The sequence below is a fragment of the Mytilus californianus genome, unplaced genomic scaffold (assembly GCF_021869535.1).
Source record: "Mytilus californianus isolate M0D057914Y unplaced genomic scaffold, xbMytCali1.0.p SCAF_7, whole genome shotgun sequence".
Classification (NCBI taxonomy): Eukaryota; Metazoa; Mollusca; class Bivalvia; order Mytilida; family Mytilidae; genus Mytilus; species Mytilus californianus.
Genome location: NW_026262723.1, coordinates 38,772,638 through 38,794,438, shown reverse-complemented (window position 1 = coordinate 38,794,438; position 21,801 = coordinate 38,772,638). Strand labels below are relative to the sequence as shown.

At 32.6% G+C, this 21,801-nt stretch overlaps 1 long non-coding RNA gene and 1 pseudogene across 1 annotated transcript; one reads left to right on the top strand and one right to left on the bottom strand.

Annotated features, from left to right (window-relative positions):
* The window catches only part of LOC127708401 (dynamin-like 120 kDa protein, mitochondrial), a 55,137-nt pseudogene extending 50,592 nt beyond the window's left edge, over positions 1 to 4,545 (top strand).
* Positions 4,546 to 13,887: 9,342 nt separating this feature from the next.
* LOC127710210 (uncharacterized) lies at positions 13,888 to 21,779 on the bottom strand. Its single transcript, XR_007986057.1, has 4 exons — positions 20,669 to 21,779; positions 18,239 to 18,354; positions 16,593 to 16,680; positions 13,888 to 14,991 (listed from the first exon to the last, which is right to left on the bottom strand). It is a non-coding gene; the product is annotated as an uncharacterized LOC127710210 (long non-coding RNA).
* Positions 21,780 to 21,801: the final 22 nt, after the last annotated feature.

Here is a 21,801-nt window from a genome sequence, read left to right as displayed (position 1 = left end):
AAAAAATACAAATTTCTCTTTAACATGGGAAACGCACTGTTTCATAATAGGTAGAAATGTATTAACCACAACCATGTTTACAATCAACATCAATTATCAGTATATATTCATAACAACACACATTACGATTTATTGTACAAAAATGTGCAAATTTCTGAAGAGAAGAAATAAGGATGTCTATTTTGGTTCTATTGTGTTGTTTATTATAAGGAAGATAGCATACGGCTGTATTATCATTTTTGTCTCGCTTGACGGAGTCAAAAAGTGTAACATAGGTATGCTGTTTCTGGTGTCGTCGTTGGCGGCATCGTCAACAATGTATTAGTTTGTGATTAGGTCTAGTTCATGGTGAACCACTAGTGGTAGGTCAATGATATTTGGTATGCAATTGTATTAGCATTGGCACATCTCATTTCCATGGAGATTATTTGGCCCCGCCCCCTCAGTCAAGGTCTATTGACTTTGAAACTTTGCTTAGTTTACATGTATTAGTTTTTGATTAGGTCAGTTTATGGGGAACCGCTAGAGGTAGTTCAATGATATTTGGTATGCAGTTGTATTAGCATTGGCACATCTCATTACCATGGGGATTATTTGGCCCTGCCTCCTCATTCATGGTCTATTGACTTTGAAACTTTTGCTTAGTTTTCATGTATTAGTTTTTGATTAGGTCAGTTTAAGGGGAACTGTTAGTGTCAGGTCAATGATAATTAGTATGTAGTTGTATAAGCATTATCACATCTCATTTCCATGGAGAATACTTGGTCCTTACCCCTCATTCATGGTCTATTGACTTTGAAACTTTTGCTTAGTTTACATGTATTAGTTTGTGATTAGGTCAGTTTAAGATGAACCACTAATGTTAAGTCAATGATATTCAGTATGCAAAAGTATTGGCATTTGCAAGTTTCATTTCCATGGAGATTATATAACCCCACCCCTTAATTATGGTTCATTGACTTTGAAACTTTTGCATAGTTTACAAGTTAATGTTTGTGTTTAGGTTTGTTTAAAGGGAACGACTTAAGAAAAGTCAATGGTCTTTGGTTTGCAGTTGTATTAGCATTGTCACATCTCATTTCCATGGAGATTGTTTAGCCCTGTACCTTCAGTCATGGTTCATTGATTTTGAATATTTGCATAACTTACATGTTAAAGTATTGCTATTTTAATTTCAGCATTTGCATTATCAAAATAACAAATAGGCGAGACATATCTCTGTGTTAACAGTTTATTTATCTTTTCTTTACAGTTGGATTGTAGTGATGTTGTTTTATTTTGGAGATTACATAGAATGTTACAAGTAACCAGCAATGCTCTGAGACAACAGGTTGTAAATAATGAAGGTATGTACAGATATTTGGATTGCTTTATGTTGTAATACGTACTTTTGATTCAAAATCAATACAATTCTGCAGTTCAGTTGGAACTAGAATGATGTTATCATTGAAACATAAGAAACCTGTCATTATTTTTCTGTTTTTTACTGATGAAGTCGAAATGATATAGTGTGAGGGAGGCTTGTGTCCTATGGACACATGTTCTTGTTTAATCATGCAATCTATAAGTTTGTAGACGTAAGTCACATCTGCCATTCAAAATTTTAATCCTGGTGTTTATTTACATCAATCTATTTAGGATTTTTGTGATTTTAAAACTCATCTATATTCAAACATTGTATATATTACAGCTAGAAGATTAGAACGAATAATAAAAGAAGTATTAGAAGAATATAGTGAAAATAAAAACACTTTAAAGACATTGTTAACAGGAAGGAGAGTTACGCTTGCTGTAGAATTAAGTAAGTTGTGTATGTTTGTATGGTGGAGTTTAATATATTTTTTATGACCTCGCCATGGCGGAGGGGGCATTAAGTTTTACCTTTATCGGTCTGTACGTACGTCCCAAAATTGGTTTCAGTTCTCTAACTTTAGTTTGCCTCTACCAAATGTTATGAAATTTATACACAATGCTTATTACCATAAAACACAGAGCAAGTTTGAATTCTGGTGGCATCACTTTTACCGTTCTAGAGTTATGCCCCTTTACAAATGAAAAAATTGCTGAATTTTTCGTTTTGTCTCTAACTTTAGTTTATCTCAACCAAATGTTATGAAACTTATAGACAATGCTTATTACCACAAAACACAAATCAAGTTTTAATTTTGGTGGCATCACTTTTACCGTTCTAGAGTTATGCCCTTTACAATTGCTGAATTTTTCGTGTCCGTTCTCTAACTTTAGTTTGCAAATGATATGAAACTTTTAGTCAATGCTTATTAAAACAAAACACAAATCAAGTTTGAATTTTGGTGGCGTCACTTTTACCGTTCTAGAGTTATGCCCCTTTACAAATGGAAAAATTGCTGAATTTTTTGTTTCTGTTCTCTAACTTAAGTTTGCCTCAAACAAATGTTATGAAACTTATAAACAATGCTTATTACCACAAAACTCAGATTAAGTACAAATTTGGGTAGCGTCACTTTTACAGTTCTTGAGTTATGTCCCTTTAAAACGTTATATGGAAGCGGGGGCATCATATGTGTCCTATGGACACATTCCCCATTAATTTATATACTGTGAAAGTTAAAGACAGCCAGGCCAGTTTTTATGCCCCCCTACCCCCTTTAGCCGAGGGGGCATTAAGTTTTATCCTTGTCCGTCCGTACGTACGTCCGTCCATATGTCCCAAAGTTGGTTTCCGTTCTCTAACTTTAATTTGCCTTAACCAAATGTTATGAAATTTATATTCAATGCTTATCACCATAAAACACAGATCAAGTTTGAATTTTGGTGGCATCACTTAAACTGTTGTAGAGATATGCCCCTTTACAAATGGAAAAATTGATGAATTTTTCGTTTCCGATCTCCAACTTTAGTTTGACTCAACCAAATGTTATGAAACTTATACACAATGCTTATTACCACAAAATACAGATCGAGTTTGAATTTTGATGGTGTCATTTTAACCGTTCTAGAGTTATGCCCTTTACAAATGGAAAAATTGCTGAATTTTTCTTTTCCATTCTCGAAATTTAGTTTGCCTCTACCAAATGTTATGAAACTTATACACAATGCTTATTACCACAAAGTACAGATCAATAACAATTTTGGTGGTGTCATTTTAACCGTTCTAGAGTTATGTCCCTTTACAAAAGGAAAAATTGCTAAATATTTTGTTTCCATTCTCTAACTTAAGTTTGCCTCAACCGAATGTTATGACAATTATACACAATGCTTATTACTACAAAATACAGATCAAGTTTGATTTTTGGTGGTGTCACTTTTACTGTTCTAGAGTTATGCCCCTTTACAAAAGGAAAAATTGCTGAATTTTTTGTTTCCGTTCTCAAACTTAAGTTTGCCTCAACCAAATGTTATGAAACTTATACACAATACTTATTACTACAAACCTCAGATCCATAACAAATTTGGGTAGCGTCACTTTTACCGTTTTTTGGTTATGTCCCTTTATAACTTTATATGATATGCAAGTGGGGGCATCATCTTTGTCCAATGGACACATTCCCCATTTATTTTTTATTTGTTAAAATAAGCCAAAACACCAAGATAAACTTTGGTATGTGACCTTTTGCAAGGTCAAATCTCTGACTCTATCCAACAACTGATACTTTTTTCTATATGACAGTTCGAATTTTCATCCTATTGACCCAATTTGCTGAACCTCTCTGATTGGTTTGTTATTCAATGTATTCTTCTGAAATATTTTCCCCTAAACATTGAAGAAACAACAATGAATTAATCAGTCAAGGTCATCTTTAGGAAGAACATTTTTTACAAGTCTTGAGTGGAACAACCAATGAAAGTTGACACAAGCTCTTTTAACTACTTGAAATTATGAATGTATGTCACTTGTCAACCTGATGTTGATATCTGTTAGATTTGCATGGTCAGAAATGTAGTGTTTTAATGGAAATAAGCAACAATGCTAATATAAGCCAGTTGCATTTGAAAGGAAAAGAAGGAATATGATTAGAGAACTCTTTTCAGAATGGGAGAATGCTAAAAATTACTCTTCAAAATACACGGGGAACGAATTTGAATTTTGAAATGGTCCATTATGGTAAAGATTCAGTATTGTATATAAGTGACGTAAAAATTTGGCACAACATTCCTGCAGTTTAATCTGTATTTATATTTTTACTTTCAGAAACAGTCGGACAGATTCAAGAAAAGTTAGAAGAATTCATTCAAGCTCTAAATAAAGAAAAATAAAACCATTAAAAGACATAAGAATATCTGTGATCATATTATAACTGGTGTAACTAGTCCATGCTGTTGATATAAGAACTCTTATAAATGTGCAGTTGGTTGTTTGTTTCTCCACCAATCGATGCATGATATTTACTTATCAAATCAATTTTGGTATACATTTTAATACATGGACATTTTATTTGATCATATTATAACTGGTATAACTAGTCCATGTTATAGATATAACATCTCTGATAAATGTGCAGTTGTTTGTTTCTCCACCAATCAATGCATGATATTTACTTGTCAGATCAATTTTTATACCCCACGCAACTCCTCTCAAACCACACAACAGAATTTCACGAAACCTTTTTAGATAATAAGGACATACTATGTAGTTGTGCATATCGACAGGAAATTACCATTCAATTTTTTTTCTAGGAGTTACGCCCCTTTGAACTTATTTACTTTAATGTACTACTGCAACCTTTTGTCATCGCAACTCCTCTCAAACCACACAACAGAATTTCATGAAACCTTTTCAGATAATAAGGACATACAACGTAGATGTGCATATCGACAGGAAATTACCATTCAATTTTTTTTCCAGGAGTTACGCCCCTTTGAACTTATTTGCCAAATATACTACTGCAACCTTTTGTCATCGCAACTCCTCTCAAACCACACAACAGAATTTCATGAAACCTTTTCAGATGATAAGGACATACAACGTAGATGTGCATATTGACAGGAAATTACGATTCAATTTTTTTTCCAGGAGTTACGCCCCTTTGAACTTATTTGCCCAATATACTACTGCAACCTTTTGCGCGCTCACTAAGGTTCTTTAATGGTGTAAATTTTTTCACATGTACATTTTATGGTAAATGTAAATATATTTTTGTTTTTGGCATTTTTCAACCGTTTTCTTACGCATTGATTTGCATGCAATATATAACTTCTGGTCAAATTGATCAATATCTGTGACATAAAAAGTCCTGTGTATATCTTTGTTGAGTACATTCAGTGTAAAGACTTTATCAAGATGAAGACCAACAATGGAATACTAATTTCATCTATTTGTTATTGTAAATTCTGAACTCTTTCAATATCTTTTTATTGCATTAATTGTGATGGAATTATTTTCGCCAATAAAATGGCATTGTAAGTTTTTAAAGCATTATTGATATGTAGGATTTCACAGTTATAAATCACAACAATAAATTTATTTTTAATTTAGTTGTTAAAATTCAGTCTTTTTTTATAACATGTGTGTCATTATTTTTTTGTCATTTAGAGTTCCTTCATTCCCGACAATTGATTGATTGTTGGTTGCTAAACGTCCAGTGTCAAATATTTCATGCATATTCAGGACAATTCCCGACAATTAAGCTAGGTACTAACATTACTGTAATGAATGTTCATTCCACAATATATTCAACTGATTTGCATGTGAAAGAATCTTATTTCTCAACTGTTTCCTAATGTTTTTTTATTTTCTTCAACTTTTAAATATATTTCTAAATGAGTTATGGAAAGTATAGCGTTAGGTACATGTTCTGCTAAGTGAGGAATCTTTATGCTTTTGCAAATATTCATTGTCTGATTATTCAGAAGTGACAATTGAAATAATGGAATGAAGTGGCATGTCTACAGTAGAAAATTGAAAATGAAAATTTGTCCTAAGAAATTTTTCTGTGAGTTTTTTGGCATTGTTACATGTTAGGGTTTTTGCATATGTTTTTATGTATTATGAGATAAGTGTATATACATTTACATGGTATATTATGCAAAATGGAATGATTTTTTTTTTTATTTCTAAACCATATGTTGATGGACAACATATTTCTTGAGACAAAATGTAAAATTAGTGTTTGCATGCTACATATGCTGTTGTACAATATATTAGGAAAATGAAACTACTGACTTTAAGCTAATCATGCTGAGCAAAGAATTTGTTCCAAGCTAAATAAAGAATTGACAATTTTCAACCTTAACTAATTACAGAAGTGTAAGGGACTTGTTCAGATGATTATTGCCAAATGTATTATGTTTATGTATGATCAATGTTAACTGTTTATTTACTGGTAATTGTGGTGCATTCTGTCTTTCATTTGCAGACATATGTAAAATAAACAAGTAATTATAACCTGCTTTATCTTCTTTCTATCAACTTAGTGTTTATTTGTCTAGAATTCCACAGTTTAAATAGGAATGTCCTTTTTAAATGGATTTGTTACTTCTATGTCATTTGGTCTCTGGTGGAGAGTTGTCTCATTAGCAATCATATCACATCTTTTTATTTTTATATTGTGAGGGTAGGAATGAACTTCTGGGATCCCCCCACCATCAATATTCAGGTTTACATACATCAAATAGATATACAATTATAAATGACCAATGACTGATGTCTTAAGATGAAACTTCCCTTTCCTACTTTCCCATGTTCATTATTAATGGAGGCCAATCATTATGATAAAATCAATTTGTAAACTATTAACCTTCACCTTCAATATCTGACCTCTAAAAACTTTGTTGTGAAGTAAACGTTAGTCAGACAAGGTCATCCAACTTTGACCTAACTTTCACACTTTTGATCACATATTATTTTTGTCATTTATAATTATAAGAACTGGTAATACACAAAATATATTTGGTTTGAAAATTTATCATGTGGTGTTTCTTGACCTTGATCTCATTTCAATGTTTAAACTATTCTTAATTCCTTTAAACCATTGTCAGATTCCCTATTATTATCCATTAAAAAAAGGAACGATACTGACTTTTTTTCCTTCTATAAAAGGTAAAATAACAAAAATACTGAACTCTGAGGAAAAATCTAAACAGAAAGTCCCTAATTTTAAAAATGGCAAAATCAAAAGCTCAAACACTTCAAACAAATGGATAACAACTGTCATATTCCTGACTTGGAACAGGCATTTTCTTATGTAGAAAATGGTGGATTAAACCTGGTTTTATAGCTAGCTAAGCCTCTTACTTGTATGATATTCTGATATTTACTTGTTATTGAAGAGTTTCAAAGTATGTGCTTTTCTAAATGAATTTGTTATCACTCTTGTTCATAGCTGTAATATCAACATACCAACTTCAAGATGTCTGGTTGTTTGTGTTGTTTGGTTGCTGTCTCATTGATATTTACTCCTTATCTCCTTTTACTTGTTGTTACATTTCTGTAACTCTACATAAAAATTTTAATGAGAAAAGATAAGTGAAGGCGTAGAACCTCAAGTTATGGACCTAGTTAGGAAGAACATACCGGGTACAAGAAAGTTATAGAAAAGAAAGAAAGGGGTATCATTCATGACACAAAATCAGTACATGTATAGCAAAAAATATAAAAAGCACAGGACAACACTTATTGCTGGTCTCCATCTCAAAGTTACAGTGAGGGCTTCAACACAGAGCAAAATCTCTCACCACACTGCAAGTAAGAGACAGTCCCTAGCACAAGTTTGAGCGGAATTCTTTGCAAACTGATGATCATGCCACAACTGTGAATAGTAGAACAAAGCCATGGTGTTATACCAATGAAATAAATCTGGCAAAGAAATCAAACATATGCTGCCATAATTAAACCTGACAATCACACTGAAGTGTGCATAAACATAAGCATTTAGACAAGAAGTCACATTGTGATAAATGTTGGATAAATTGTCAGGAAATATTGTATGTATAATACATAGATTTAAAACAAAATAGTTTCTATGCAAAACTGGAACTTCCAAAATATGTAAAATAATTTAATTTTGGTTACAAATGAAAGATTTCAAACAGAGAGCCCTTTTTGGATATATGTTTGATGAACAGGTATTGTTTTGAATTTGACATGAAATGAATGCTACTTTATTAAAACTTACCGGTAATTGTTATAGCTGTGTTTGCTTGAAATTGCATATTTAACATAGAAAACAAAGGGGCCATGAATAAGTAATTTTTCTCCTTAAGTTATGAAAATTACATAACATTCCAGCAGCCTCAGTATATGGAGTATATATCTCCCAGTTGATACAATATTCCAGCAGCCTCAGTATATGGAGTATATATCTCCCAGTTGAAACAATATTCCAGAGCTTTCGTTTCCTATCACAATACTTGATAGAGGGTTTTAGTGGAGTTTGTGTTGCTCAGTCTTTAGTTTTCTATATTGTGTTTTGTGAACTGTTGTTTGTCTTTTCATCTTTTTTGTTTTTGCCATGGCATTGACAGTTTGTTTTAGATTTATCAATACAATTTTTTTCTTTGGTATCTTTCATCCTCCGAACAGTATATAAACTAACAATGAATTCATTTTGAAAGATCTTTTGGAAAAAGAACTACGGATCTAAGAAACTGCAACTCACGGAGGACTCATGACATTATTTGAGTGTTCACAACTTGGATAGTTTTATAGTTAAAATTCATACCTAAAAAAAAATGCAAGGCATTAAGAGAACTAACTTAAGTGCACAAACCTTTAAAACTTACCAAAGTGTAGTAACAGAAATGGATTAAGAGGGACCATGGGGCCTGCTCCCTCCTTTTATGGAGCTATATGTATGGTTAATGCAGATGGATGATTCGATCCCCCCTGTTTTTGAAATCCTGGATCCCCAACTGAGTAACTCAGTAGTAGGTTTGATGTTAAAATCGAATCTACTTGAACAACAATTATGTTTGAATAACAGGTTCAGTTTTGTCTATATATTGTCCTGATCTAAGGAGCTGTTGGTAAAGGTCAAATGTGATGTCAGGGGACAATTCTTGAATAATATTGAAGGTCTATATTAAAATTTGACACTATGACCCACATTTTGTACATGAATGACTGGTTACATAACTTATACATAAATATTGGACTGTTGATAGACCTTCGTAACCCAGCCACCATCTTTATAGGTTTCAAGATTATATGCATAATGAATCAAGCTCGGTTAATTTAGTCAACCATCTGACTTTTAGTTTTTTTATGTTGTGCTGTTGCACCACTGTTTAGGATAAAGTTCTCACAATATACAAATAAGGAGAAATGGTAGAATTGCCCATGAGACAAAGAGTTTATTACTGCCACATTCTTTAGTTGTTTGTCCAAAGCCTTAGTAGATCTTAGTAGTCTATAATTGTTGGTTGCCATAATATTTTTTTAATGTCGATCATTAGCTTCAATCAAGTCATTAGTTTTTCTCTGATGTATTTTTTCAAGTTTTTTTTCTCTGGCTGTAAAAATACAGCTTACTATATTTGGTATGAATTTTTTCTCATATTTTAAGGCTGTGAGGTATTGGGGGGGGTCTTCCTATATGAAGGTTACATATATGCAGAGACAATGCCGATTGAATTCATTTTTTTGAATGTCAAAAATATCAATGGGGGTGTAATTTCAGATAGGTTAAATATATCAATGGTTAGAAATTTATATGTACATGGTTTATAAATGTGAATTAATGGTTCCATGTGGATAACATCTAAATAACATGTCACAGATTGTATTTAGATAGCTGGGAAATATTACAAATGGGTTGACTTGTCTTATGAAATATATGTATAGGTATATCAATATAATGGGGGATGGTTTTTAAACCCCAGCCAAACGCTGTACCAAAGTTTATATGTTGACAGAGGTGGATTAAGAGGGGGCCCAGGAAGCCCCTTTCCCCCCCTTTTTGTGGGAAAATTTGGTTGATTATGTTGGGAATGACTGGAGCGGGCCCCCTCTTTAGCAGTCAGTGGCCCCCCCCCCTTTTGAAATTTTTTCTGGATCCGCCACTGGTTGAGACATCCCTGTGCTGTATGATATTCTATATTTGCATGCATCCTTTTAACATTGACATTTCCTTTGTTGGATAGTGGTCTCATTGGCTGTCATATACCAAAGGTCCTTATTTTATATTTAAAAGAAAAAAAATTGCAAAAACAGGTCATTTTACCCAGTAATTAAGTTATGGCAATACACTCTTAAACATTCATTTTTAGCCATCATGTTGGCTTACATACATAGTTGACCTATTATTCATTATAATTGAGATACTGACCTATTTGTGTCTTAAAAGGGTTCTGTATCGCTCCAATAGAATTTTTGCATAAAATTGAATATTTTGCAATAAGAATAATTATGATTGTTTCTGGGCAATTAAGTCCTTAATAAAGTTGAATGCTTAAAACACAAACAGTAACTTGTAAACTAAGCAAAAGTTTAGTCAATAAAACCATGACTGAGGGGTAAAGACCAAATATTCTCCATGGAAATGAGATGTGCTAATACTTATACAACTGCATACCAATTATCACTGACCTACCACTAACAGTTCCCCTTAAACTGACCTAATCACAAACTAATACATGAAAACTAAGCAAAAGTTTCAAAGTCAATAGACCATGAATGAGGGGGTGGGGCCAAAATATTCTCTATAGAAATGAGATATGCCAATGCTTATACAACTGCATACCAAATATCATTGACCTACCACTAGTGGTTCCCCATAAACTGACCCAATCACAAACTAATACATTTAAACTAAGCAAAGTTTCAAAGTCAATAGACCTTGACTGAGGGAGCGGGGCCAAATTATCTCCATTGTAATGAGATGTGCCAATGCTAATTCAACTGCATACCAAATATCATTGGCCTACCACTAGTGGTTCCCCATAAACTGACCTAATCACTAACTAATACATGTAAACTGCGAGTACTCTCAGATCTGTACTTAGTGTCTTTTTGTTGTTTGGATGTACAACTACCCGGCCACGTCCATTGTATTTGTATTTTATCCATCTGATGAGTTAAGCCTCTTTCAACTGATTTTTATAGTTCGTTCTTATATTGTACAGTTATGCCACTGTCCCAGGTTAGGGGGTCGAGGGCTGGGATCCCGCTAACTTGTTTAACCCCGCCACATTCTGTATGTATGTGCCTGTCCCAAATCAGGAGCCTGTAATTCAGTGGTTGTCGTTTGTTTATATGTTACATATTTGTTATTCGTTCATTTTTTGTACATAAATTAGGCCGTTAGTTTTCTCGTTTGAATTGTTTTACATAAAAACTTTGAGAAAATAACAAGGATTTTACAAGATTTTCAAATATGGCTTTTTAAACTATATGTTATAAAATTATGAAAAGAAAAGTAGGGCTTAGTGGGCAAAATGTTTTAATGGCACTACATGGATAAAACCAGAGGATTCCGAATATCTAACAAAAAATTCAAAAACAAGAGGAGCGAACATCTGAAATGTCTGGCCTGCTTTAAAAATACTATTTATAATTTATTTTATGCTGATAGTTTTGGGTCATGTTCAGATAAACCAAGCCAGAAAGACACCTTACAATCATTACAAACACCCGGAGGGGGGGAGTGTTATTTCCTATATTTTTTAGTGGTACGAGTGTGGATCGAGCAAAACAGGGTCGCTTTTTCATCGATGCCCTGTTGGTTAGAACAGGGTCCCTTTTCATGTCCTGCTGGTTAGAACAGGGTCGCTTTTCATGTCCTGCTGGTTAGATCAGGGTCCCTTTTCATGTCCTGCTGGTTAGAACTGGGTCGCTTTTCATGTCCTGCTGGTTAGAACAGGGTCCCTTTTCATGTCCTGCTGGTTAGAACAGGGTCACTTTTTCATGCCCTCCTGGTGAGAACAGGGTCTTATAGGGCCTTTTTTTAAACAAAGTATTTGACTAGACCAGGATCGCTTATTTAACTGTTTAAGATACAGTCTAGAACCCGGGTCTAGAACAGCATCTATTCTACATTTTCTTGAGCGTGTCTAGAACAGGGTATGTTTTTCAATATTTCTGTTTAGAACAGGGTATATTTTTCAATGTTTTCTGGTTAGAACAGGGTATGATTTGACAAGTGCTGTCGGTACAGTTATACCAGAAAGGATAGTCAGTAACCCCACCCGGGCAAACACCAAATATAGTTGACCTATTGCTTTATTAAATATAGTATACAAGAAACAGACCAATTAATATATATAATTAAATCATGAATACTAGACATCGATAAAAGAACCACGAAAATGAGGAAATCTGCCAGATATGTACACCTTACAATCATTCCATACATAACTTACACCGATGCATAGGAACTATTTTGTTTTAAATATGTACTACTTTCCACTTTCCAGTATGTTCATTCTTTTAATCGGGCCCGATTGGAATGCATCTTGCAATGTATTCCACTCAAACCGCTGCTAGGTGTTATCTTAAACTTGCAGTGCAAGTGAGGCAATTTGTGTTTGCTCTGTGTTGAAGTCCTCACTGTGACTGAGATAACGAAAAACAATTTAAGCTCTCTTCCTTAGACTTTCCCAGGTTAGGGGAGGGTTGAGCCCTTGTTAAACCCTGCCACATTCTTTAAGTGCCTGTGACGGTCAGGAACCTGTAGTTCTATTGCTGTTGTTGGTTCATGTCTCATATTTGTTTTTCACACATAGTTTTGTTATAAATTAGGTCATTTGAATTGTTTCATATTTTTCATGTCAGGGCCTTTTAAAGCAGACTACACGGTATGGGTTTTTCTCACTGCTAAAGGCTGGTCTATTGCCTATAATGCTTACACCCACTTCATTTGAACTTTAGTTGATAGTTGTCTCATTGACAATCATACCATATCTCCTTATTTTCATATTAACCAGGAAAACCTAACATTCAGACAAAGAAAATGAAGTCAAGGTCAGATAAAACCTGCCAGACTGACATGTACACCTTACAATCATTCCATACACCAAATAAAGTTGAACTTCTGCTTACAGTATCTGGGAAGCAGATCAAAACATGTGACTTTCACCTTGATCAATGAGGTTGATGTCAGGTGAACCCTGTCTGAAGAACATATAGACATGCATTGCCATGACCCATATCAAATCCTATTACTCATCATTGAGAAATTCAAATAAATAAAATCTTTTTTTAAGCAGTTGCTGAACCATGAAAATAAAATCAAGGACAAGACATGTGACAGACAGAAACTTCCAAACATATGGCATCTGTCTGTATTAATGGTATGATTAAATTCTCCAAGCCTATCAATTTCTGAAATATAAAGCTTAATACAAATAGTTTCTGCCACCGCCAGATCCCAATGTCTTGCATTCTGAAGTTTTCGTGGCAGGTGAGACAAAAACATTTTATACAAACATCCTTAATAACAGAGAATAACCAGAAAAATTTGCATCACATATTATTTTAATACTGAATGGAATTCAAATGTTAAAAGTTAGAGTTAACAAAGACATTCAAAATCACAATATTGCAGAATTTAAGACACTGTTATACACAGTATAAATATATACCGAGATGATAGGTTTTATCTCAAAACATCTAAAATTGAAAGAATTCTACTTCCATTTAAACATTCAAACTTTAAGGGCATTTAACAATTCAAAATATACCCACTTTTTACACCACCCTTAATGTTTATTATCTAGAACTCTGCAATTTTGTTTTCATATTATTTTTTTTTTTTTTTTTTTTTTTTACAGAGCTCTAGATAATAAAAATATTGGATGTCTAAGGTTAGAGGTATAAGCAAAGACATTGCAAATCTAAGACACTGTTAAGGTGAAATATACAGAGAAGATAGGTTTTGTCTCCAATATCTAATAATAAAAAAATTCTGCTTCCAATTAAACATATTAACTTCAAAGCCATTTTCAATACCCAAGAAAAATGTACAGCTGAAAAAAACATTTTTTAAAATACACTAATGAAAGGATAAAACTTATCCAACACAAATCATTTACCAATAAATATCTCTTGTATTTAATTTCGTAAATATATTAGGGAGGGAGAGAATTCAAAATATAAAAAATATAACCACTTTTTACACCACCCTTAATGTTTATTATCTAGAACTCTATTTACAATTTTGTCATTTTTTTTACAGAGCTCTAGATAATAAAAATATTGGATGTCTAAGGTTAGAGGTATAAGCAAAGACAATCAAAATAAGAATATTGCAAATTAATGACACTTTTAGAGTGTAATAAATGGAGAAGAATAGGTTTTGTCTCCAAATATCTAAAATCAAAACAATTGTACGTCCAATTAAACATTCTGACTTTAAAGTTTTAAATTTCATAAATACATTGGTGTAAAAAAGAAAATTTAAAATATGCCCACTTTTTACACCACCCTTAATGTTTATTATCTAGAACTGTTTAAAATTTGTTTTCATATTATTTTTTACATTTTTTTTTTAAACAGAGCTCTAGATAATAAAAATATCAGATGTCTAAGGTTAGACACATCAACACAAGCCATGAGTTTGGTTGAAGACAAATTTATCAGTTGCAATAATTGTTCTTTATTTCTCCCCACTCATCATCATAAGTGTTCTCCCTCTCCCACTCTGACCATTCTACATCTTTCTCTCTCTCCCACTGACCATATACAATTATGAAATTTCAGTCATATATTTTCATTGCCAAGAATATTTTGTCTCTGAAGTGTTCATTGTTCAACTATGCTGATGATCTGTTAAGCTTGTTATAAGTTCATCAGTTGAGTCAGTTAGAGACCTAACCTCTGAGATGGTGATGAAGCAGCTGTTATGTTGATTATTGCTCTTGTTAATTTCAAAGTGTTGATAGTTTCGTCTACCCTTTACTCTATGAGTTAATCTTTCTCTTTCCTTATTCTATGTGGTCTGTTTTTACCCTTTACTCTATGAGTTAACTCTTTCTCTTTTCTTATTCTAGGTGGTCTGTTTTTCTTATGTATTATTACCTTTCAGATGTTTCCAAGTTCATCAGTTCAAAGTTCATCAGTTCAACTGTTCCTCCTCACTACAAACAACAATTTAATTAGTTAATTCAATTGGATAACAAAAATTTCAAAAGAATATGGGACCAGCACTTGAATTTTGAACAAAAAGGTTTTACAGCAATAATGGAGAGCAGTTCAGTACTATTCTGAAAACTTAATGTCACTACCATAGAAATATTTTCCCCGATTTAGGTCCCAAGCAGGCTTAGATTAAAAATTCTCAAAACAGCGTAGTTTTGTTCTAATTTCAGATATGAATACAAAAAAGTGAGGTATACGGACAAAAACTAAAAATAACCAAAATACATCGACAATTATTTCATTCTTTTGACGTCTAATAATCTTTTCATGAAATTTTCCTATTTGGTCTCTTTATTAAAAAATTCGTAAGGGTTCCGTGGAACCCAGTGTCTCGCCTACTTTTGCTGTTAATCGCAGGCTCAACAAAAATGAGGAAAAAAATAAATCTCTCTATACTATCTTTTGATTGTAAGTAGCTTCTGTCCAAGTTTGGTAAAAATCCATGATAGTTTTTGAATCTAATAAATGTTTTAAAAACTTAAACTGCAGACTGTATGTTATGTTAACTGGAAGAAAAACTAAGTCCATTTATAAGTAAAATACGGAAAAAATGGAACAATTTTTTTTTCCTTTTAGATACTAGCTTTTAATCATAAACAAACTTCTGTCCAAGTTTGGTACAAATCCAGGATAGTTTAAGAAAACTGTTAAAATTTTAAAAACTTTAACCACAGAGTGAATGTAATGTTTCCTGGCAGAAAAACTAAGTCCATTTATAAGTAAAATACGGAAAAAACGGAATTTTTTTTTACAAAATTTACTTCTGGATACTATCTTATGATCATAAACAAGCTTCTGTCCAAGTTTGGTAGAAATCCAGGATAGTTTAAGAAAGTTATTAAAATTTCAAAAACTTTAACCACAGAGTGAATGTAATGTTTCCTGGCAGAAAAACTAAGTCCATTTATAAGTAAAATACGGAAAAAATGGAATTTTTTTTTTACAAAATTTACTTTTGAATATTATCATATGATCATAAACAAGCTTCTGTCCAAGTTTGGTAGAAATCCAGGATAGTTTAAAAAAGTTATTAAAATTTCAAAAACTTTAACCACAGAGTGAATATTTGTGGACGCCGCCGCCGCCGCCGACGGAATGTAGGATCGCTATGTCTCGCTTTTTCGACAAAAGTCGAAAGGCTCGACAAAAATACAGTTGATACCTCCAGTTGGAGTCATGTTACCATTATTGCACATATAATGTTCAAGTTGACCATAGGGGGCATCTTGACATTGTTATTAAGTATAAACATTTCAGTTCATAGGTGAATACTCTACAGCAACTGTAATGATGAAGAACAACAATAAAAGTAGTTACTTTAATCAACTGGTTATTTCCAGTACATCATGTTCATAAGTTGACTGAGTGAAACAGTTTTTAAGCAGCTCTGTCACATTGCTAACCGAGAAAAACTTCCACATCATTTGGTCTCTGGTGGAGAGTTGTCTCATCGGCAATCAAACCACATCTTCTTTTTATTAGAACATTGTGACATCAGATGGACAGATATTTAATTCGTTAAGGAAGTAAGAGTACCAACCTTGTATGAGGTGAGATCCTGCTCCTATGTTTTACTCCCATCAAATAATTCTGCTGGTATGATACTTGTAGCACGATTTGTCGTACATCTGAAACACAGATAATATGTCTTAGTATTTTGGATCATCTGCATGAACAATATTTATTTATACTTTAAATTATACCTTTAAGAATTTTACAGTATTCTGAAAACATTGAGAATACCCTTACAATATTAGAAACAACTTGAGCTTATTATTTGGTCCAATACATCTCATATTTACCCCAGTAGTACTTTTTTATCAATTCGATCAAATTTGCAAAACAGAATGACAGAATTACAAGAAACTACTAGGTATTTTGAAAATTGACTTTTTTTTGTTTTGAATATTATTATTAATCCGATCAAATTTGTAAAACAGATTGACACAATTTCAAGAAATTACTAGGTATTTTGAAAATATTTTGTTTTTGTTTTGAATATTAAAAGCATATGCTGGCTTCTATTAGAGTGCTGTACAAGGCTTCCAAAACGGTCATATATTCCGGACATTTGTATAATGTCCGGTAAAAGTCCGGCTGGGCAAAGCACGAAACGGTCATCTACTTTTTAGTTTTCAAGGCTTTCTTATGAGACGGTCATTTTAACATAATTAGCGATCTTTTTGACCCAACCTTTTGCCTTTAACAGCCACACATTTCCGGTCATAAAAGTGACATGATCATTAAGTACTATCAAAACAACCCCTACTTTAATACCTTTTCATTTTAATCAAGGCTAATTAGTTGTCGAACAGCTGCAATTTACCTGTTCAATTGACAGGTAAACTATTTTGAACCGGACATTGATCGGTCTATTCAAAGTTATTTTCTTATATTTCACCGGTTTGCATCTAATTAATTTAGTCAAACAGATTTAAATTATCAGAAATACATTTTCAAATATGATTTGATGAAAAAATTAAAAAGGTGAAAATGAAAAATCGTCAAAACCACGTTGTTTGAACCAGAGACATGTCTCTGTTTGAACTAGTACAAGTGTGCGCATGTGTGCAGGTGTGAAATTTAATTATGCATCCTAATTTCTTCAAACAATACTTAAATTGTCATTGATGCCTTTATCTCACGTTTATTTCGAATATTTTCTTGAAGAAATAACGTAGAATGAGCTACTTACACTCATTCATGCTTTGCAAACGTACACGGAATTTACGTATCCGTCTCTGGTCCATGTTTTACCATTGTCAAGACAACATCCGGTATTTTAAAAACGAAAGTAAAGTGTTTGACAACGTTATTTTGCACAAATAAAGTTTTCAAGGCAGATATAAGTACGCTAATGTTGCACACTTCGAATGATGCACTGCCAATTTAACAGTTTACGTCAGAACTTCGAATTTGAATCAAAGAAAGTTTAAATTAAATAATATCGTTTTTTTTTAATGTCAATCATTGGGATGGCCAACTCTGCAACTGATTACCATAATTGCCTTTTGTTTATTTAGTCTTTAGAGATTAAAATCGGGATAGTATATAAAATGTCCGGCTGGCTAAAAATAATTTTGGAAGCCCTGGTGCTGTACAATGGTTCCAATTCCATATTAATTCATATCAGGTGATTGTATGCATCACAATCAACCCACCAGATTCCTTAAGGTAAACACTTACCATTAATTTATCAGAATATTCTTCACAAGTCTAATATCAATATTGTGATGGATCCTTGATATGAGATGTCCAGCATAAATTTTAAGAATTTCTCCTTTCAGGTTGAACATTGAAATCTGGAATATAAAAATAATTCATATTTATGAATTGGCAGTCACATACTTCACATGAAATAATCATTTAAATTAAAACTATTTAATTAAGATTTTTGTATGTTTTTTTTTAAAATTTTATAAGAAGAAGATAATCAAACTAATTGATTTCATTTGGTCACTGCTATATAGATTTCTCCATTGTCAATCCTACCACATCATCTTAATGTCATAGCTAATATGACATTATTGTTAAATACATTTTTTTTCCTTTTCTATCAATATATCTATGGCTGTTATTACCCTCCATCAGTGTTATTCAATAAATGATTGTAAGAAGATTCTCATTTTGCAAAGAATTCTCTCAGTTGTATGCTTGGTACAGTTGTTACTTTTAAGCTTTTTTCAAGTGCTCACTTGTATTTTTCTTTCACAATTTGATAAATTATTTCCCCTTGTTAGCATTCAATTATTATTTTTTTACTTTGTAAAAAGTTCTGGCTGATTTTACAAATAACCAACATATCAAAATAACATGCTGCCTTACAATAGATTCTAATGAAATATTAAGCTATTATTTTTATAGGCATTTTCAATGTTTTCAACTGAGGAAATATCAATGTCTTCATCTAAGGAAATGAATTGTCAAAAAGTATTTATTGGCAGTTTTGATATAACTTTTCTTTTTGATACTAAGTATCTTTATCAAGTCATACAAATTTCATAATTCTTCATGTTCAACAATAAAAAAGACAAGAGTGCACACGCTGAAATGTCTCGCCTTCTTTACTAATCATTGATATTATGTTGATAGTCCTAAATATAAAGCTTTATTACAACTGTCACATAAACTTAACATTAACCAAGTAAACTAAACATTGACCAATGAACCATGAAAATGAGGTCAAGGTCAGATGAACCATGCTAGGCAGGCATGTACAGCTAACAATTCTTCCATACAACAAATAGAGTTGACCTATTGCTTATAGTTTAAGAAAAACAGACCAAAACACAAAAACTTAACACTGAGCAATGAACCTTGAAAATGAGGTCAAGGTCAAATAAAACCTGCGTGACTGCCAAATAGATCATAAAATATTTCCATACACCAAATATAGTTGAACTATTGCATATAGTATAAGAAAAACAGACCAAAACACAAAAACTTAACTATAACCACTGAACCATGAAAATGAGGTCAAGGTCAGATGACACCTGCCAGTTGGACATGTACACCTTACAGTCCTTCCATACACCAAATATACTAGACCTATTGCTTATAGTATCTGAGATATGGACTTGACCACCAAAACTTAACCTTGTTCATTGATCCATGAAATGAGGTCGAGGTCAAGTGAAAACTGTCTGACGGGCATGAGGACCTTGCAAGGTACGCACATACCAAATATAGTTGAACTATTGCACATAGTATTAGAAAAAAAGACCAAAACTCAAAAACTTAACTTTGACCACTGAACCATGAAAATAAGGTCAAGGTCAGATGACAACTGCCCGCTAGACATGTACACCTTACAATCATTCCATACACCAAATATAGTAGACCTATGGCATACAGTATAAGAAAAACAGACCAAAACACAAAAACTTAACTATAACCACTGAACCATGAAAATGAGGTCAAGGTCAGATGACACCTGCCAGTTGGACATGTACACCTTACAGTCCTTCCATACACCGAATATACTAGACCTATTGCTTATAGTATCTGAGATATGGACTTGACCACCAAAACTTAACCTTGTTCACTGATCCATGAAATGAGGTCGAGGTCAAGTGAAAACTGTCTGACGGGCATGAGGACCTTGCAAGGTACGCACATACCAAATATAGTTATCTTATTACTTATAATAAGAGAGAATCTAACATTACAAAAAATCTGAACTTTTTTTTCAAGTAGTCACTGAACCATGAAAATGAGGTCAAGGACATTGGACATGTGACTGACGGAAACTTCGTAACATGAGGCATCCATATACAAAGTATGAAGCATCCAGACCTTCCACCTTCTAAAATATAAAGCTTTTAAGAAGTTAGCTAACGCCGCCGCCGCCGCCGCCGGATCGCTATCCCTATGTCGAGCTTTCTGCGACAAAAGTCGCAGGCTCGACAAAAACCAGAAAAAATTACAAAACATTATCAAAAATATATTAGCCACGAAAAATTTACCTTCCATAAATTTAAATATTCAAGAAGCATCATAAATCAAGAACAAGAAAATCATAAAATAAATACACACTAACAGGTTTGGCCATTAAAATTCAAAATTTAAATTCTGTGCAAATAATACACTTTTTACAGACTTGAACTATATCAATACCTTGTGTTTTTCTTGAGAAAATGTCAGAATATGTAATGAACTGGAAATCTAATCAACTATGTGTTCTGGATAATTTCATTGCAAAAGGAAACTCTGTCTGTCTTCTGAACACTTCATTGCAACTTAGGAACATCTGTTTGTGCTATAGAACATCTGTCTTCACTATAGAACATTATGTAGGAACATGTCTGCACTATAAGACATTATGTAGGAACATGTCTTCACTATAGAACAATATGTAGGAATACGTCTTCACTATAAGACATTATGTAGGAACATGTCTTCACTATAGAACAATATGTAGGAATATGTCTTCACTATAGAACATTATGTATGAACATGTCTTCACTATAGAACATTATGTATGAACATGTCTTCACTATAGAACATTATGAAGGAACATGTCTTCACTTTAGAACATTATGTAGGAACATGTCTTCACTATAGAACATTATGAAGGAACATGTCTTCACTTTAGAACATTATGTAGGAACATGTCTTCACTATAGAACATTATGTATGAACATGTCTTCACTATAGAACATTATGAAGGAACATGTCTTCACTTTAGAACATCTGTCTTCATTAATGTTATTATACAAGTCCATAATTTTATTTTAATAGCTATTTAACTTTTAGCTTGAGTGTGCCAGTTGTCTGACTGTACATAATCCACCAATCTCATAGAAAACCTTTTAGTATTTCTGCCTTTTGTCTCTTTAGATATCATTGAAAACTTTTGTTGGATCTTTCTTGATATAAAAAAGTCAGTTTCTACACAGAGCTATATTTTATTGTCCTCAATTGCCATGACAATCATTGAAGACTGAATATAGACTTCTCAAATAAACACAGTTCTAAAGTTTCACAATTTTCCAAGACTTCACAATACACATTTTTATAAATTATACAGTGCACTATTCATAATAATAAACAAAATTTTAAATATGCCTACTTTTTACAACATCCTCAATGTTTATTATCTAGAACTCTGTTTACAAACAGTTTTGTTATCATATTATTTTTTGGTATTTTCATTTTTTATATTTTTTTTTGTATATTTTTTTACAGAGCTCTAGATAATAAAAATATCAGATGTTAAAGGTTAGAGGTATTAACAAAGTCATTCCAAA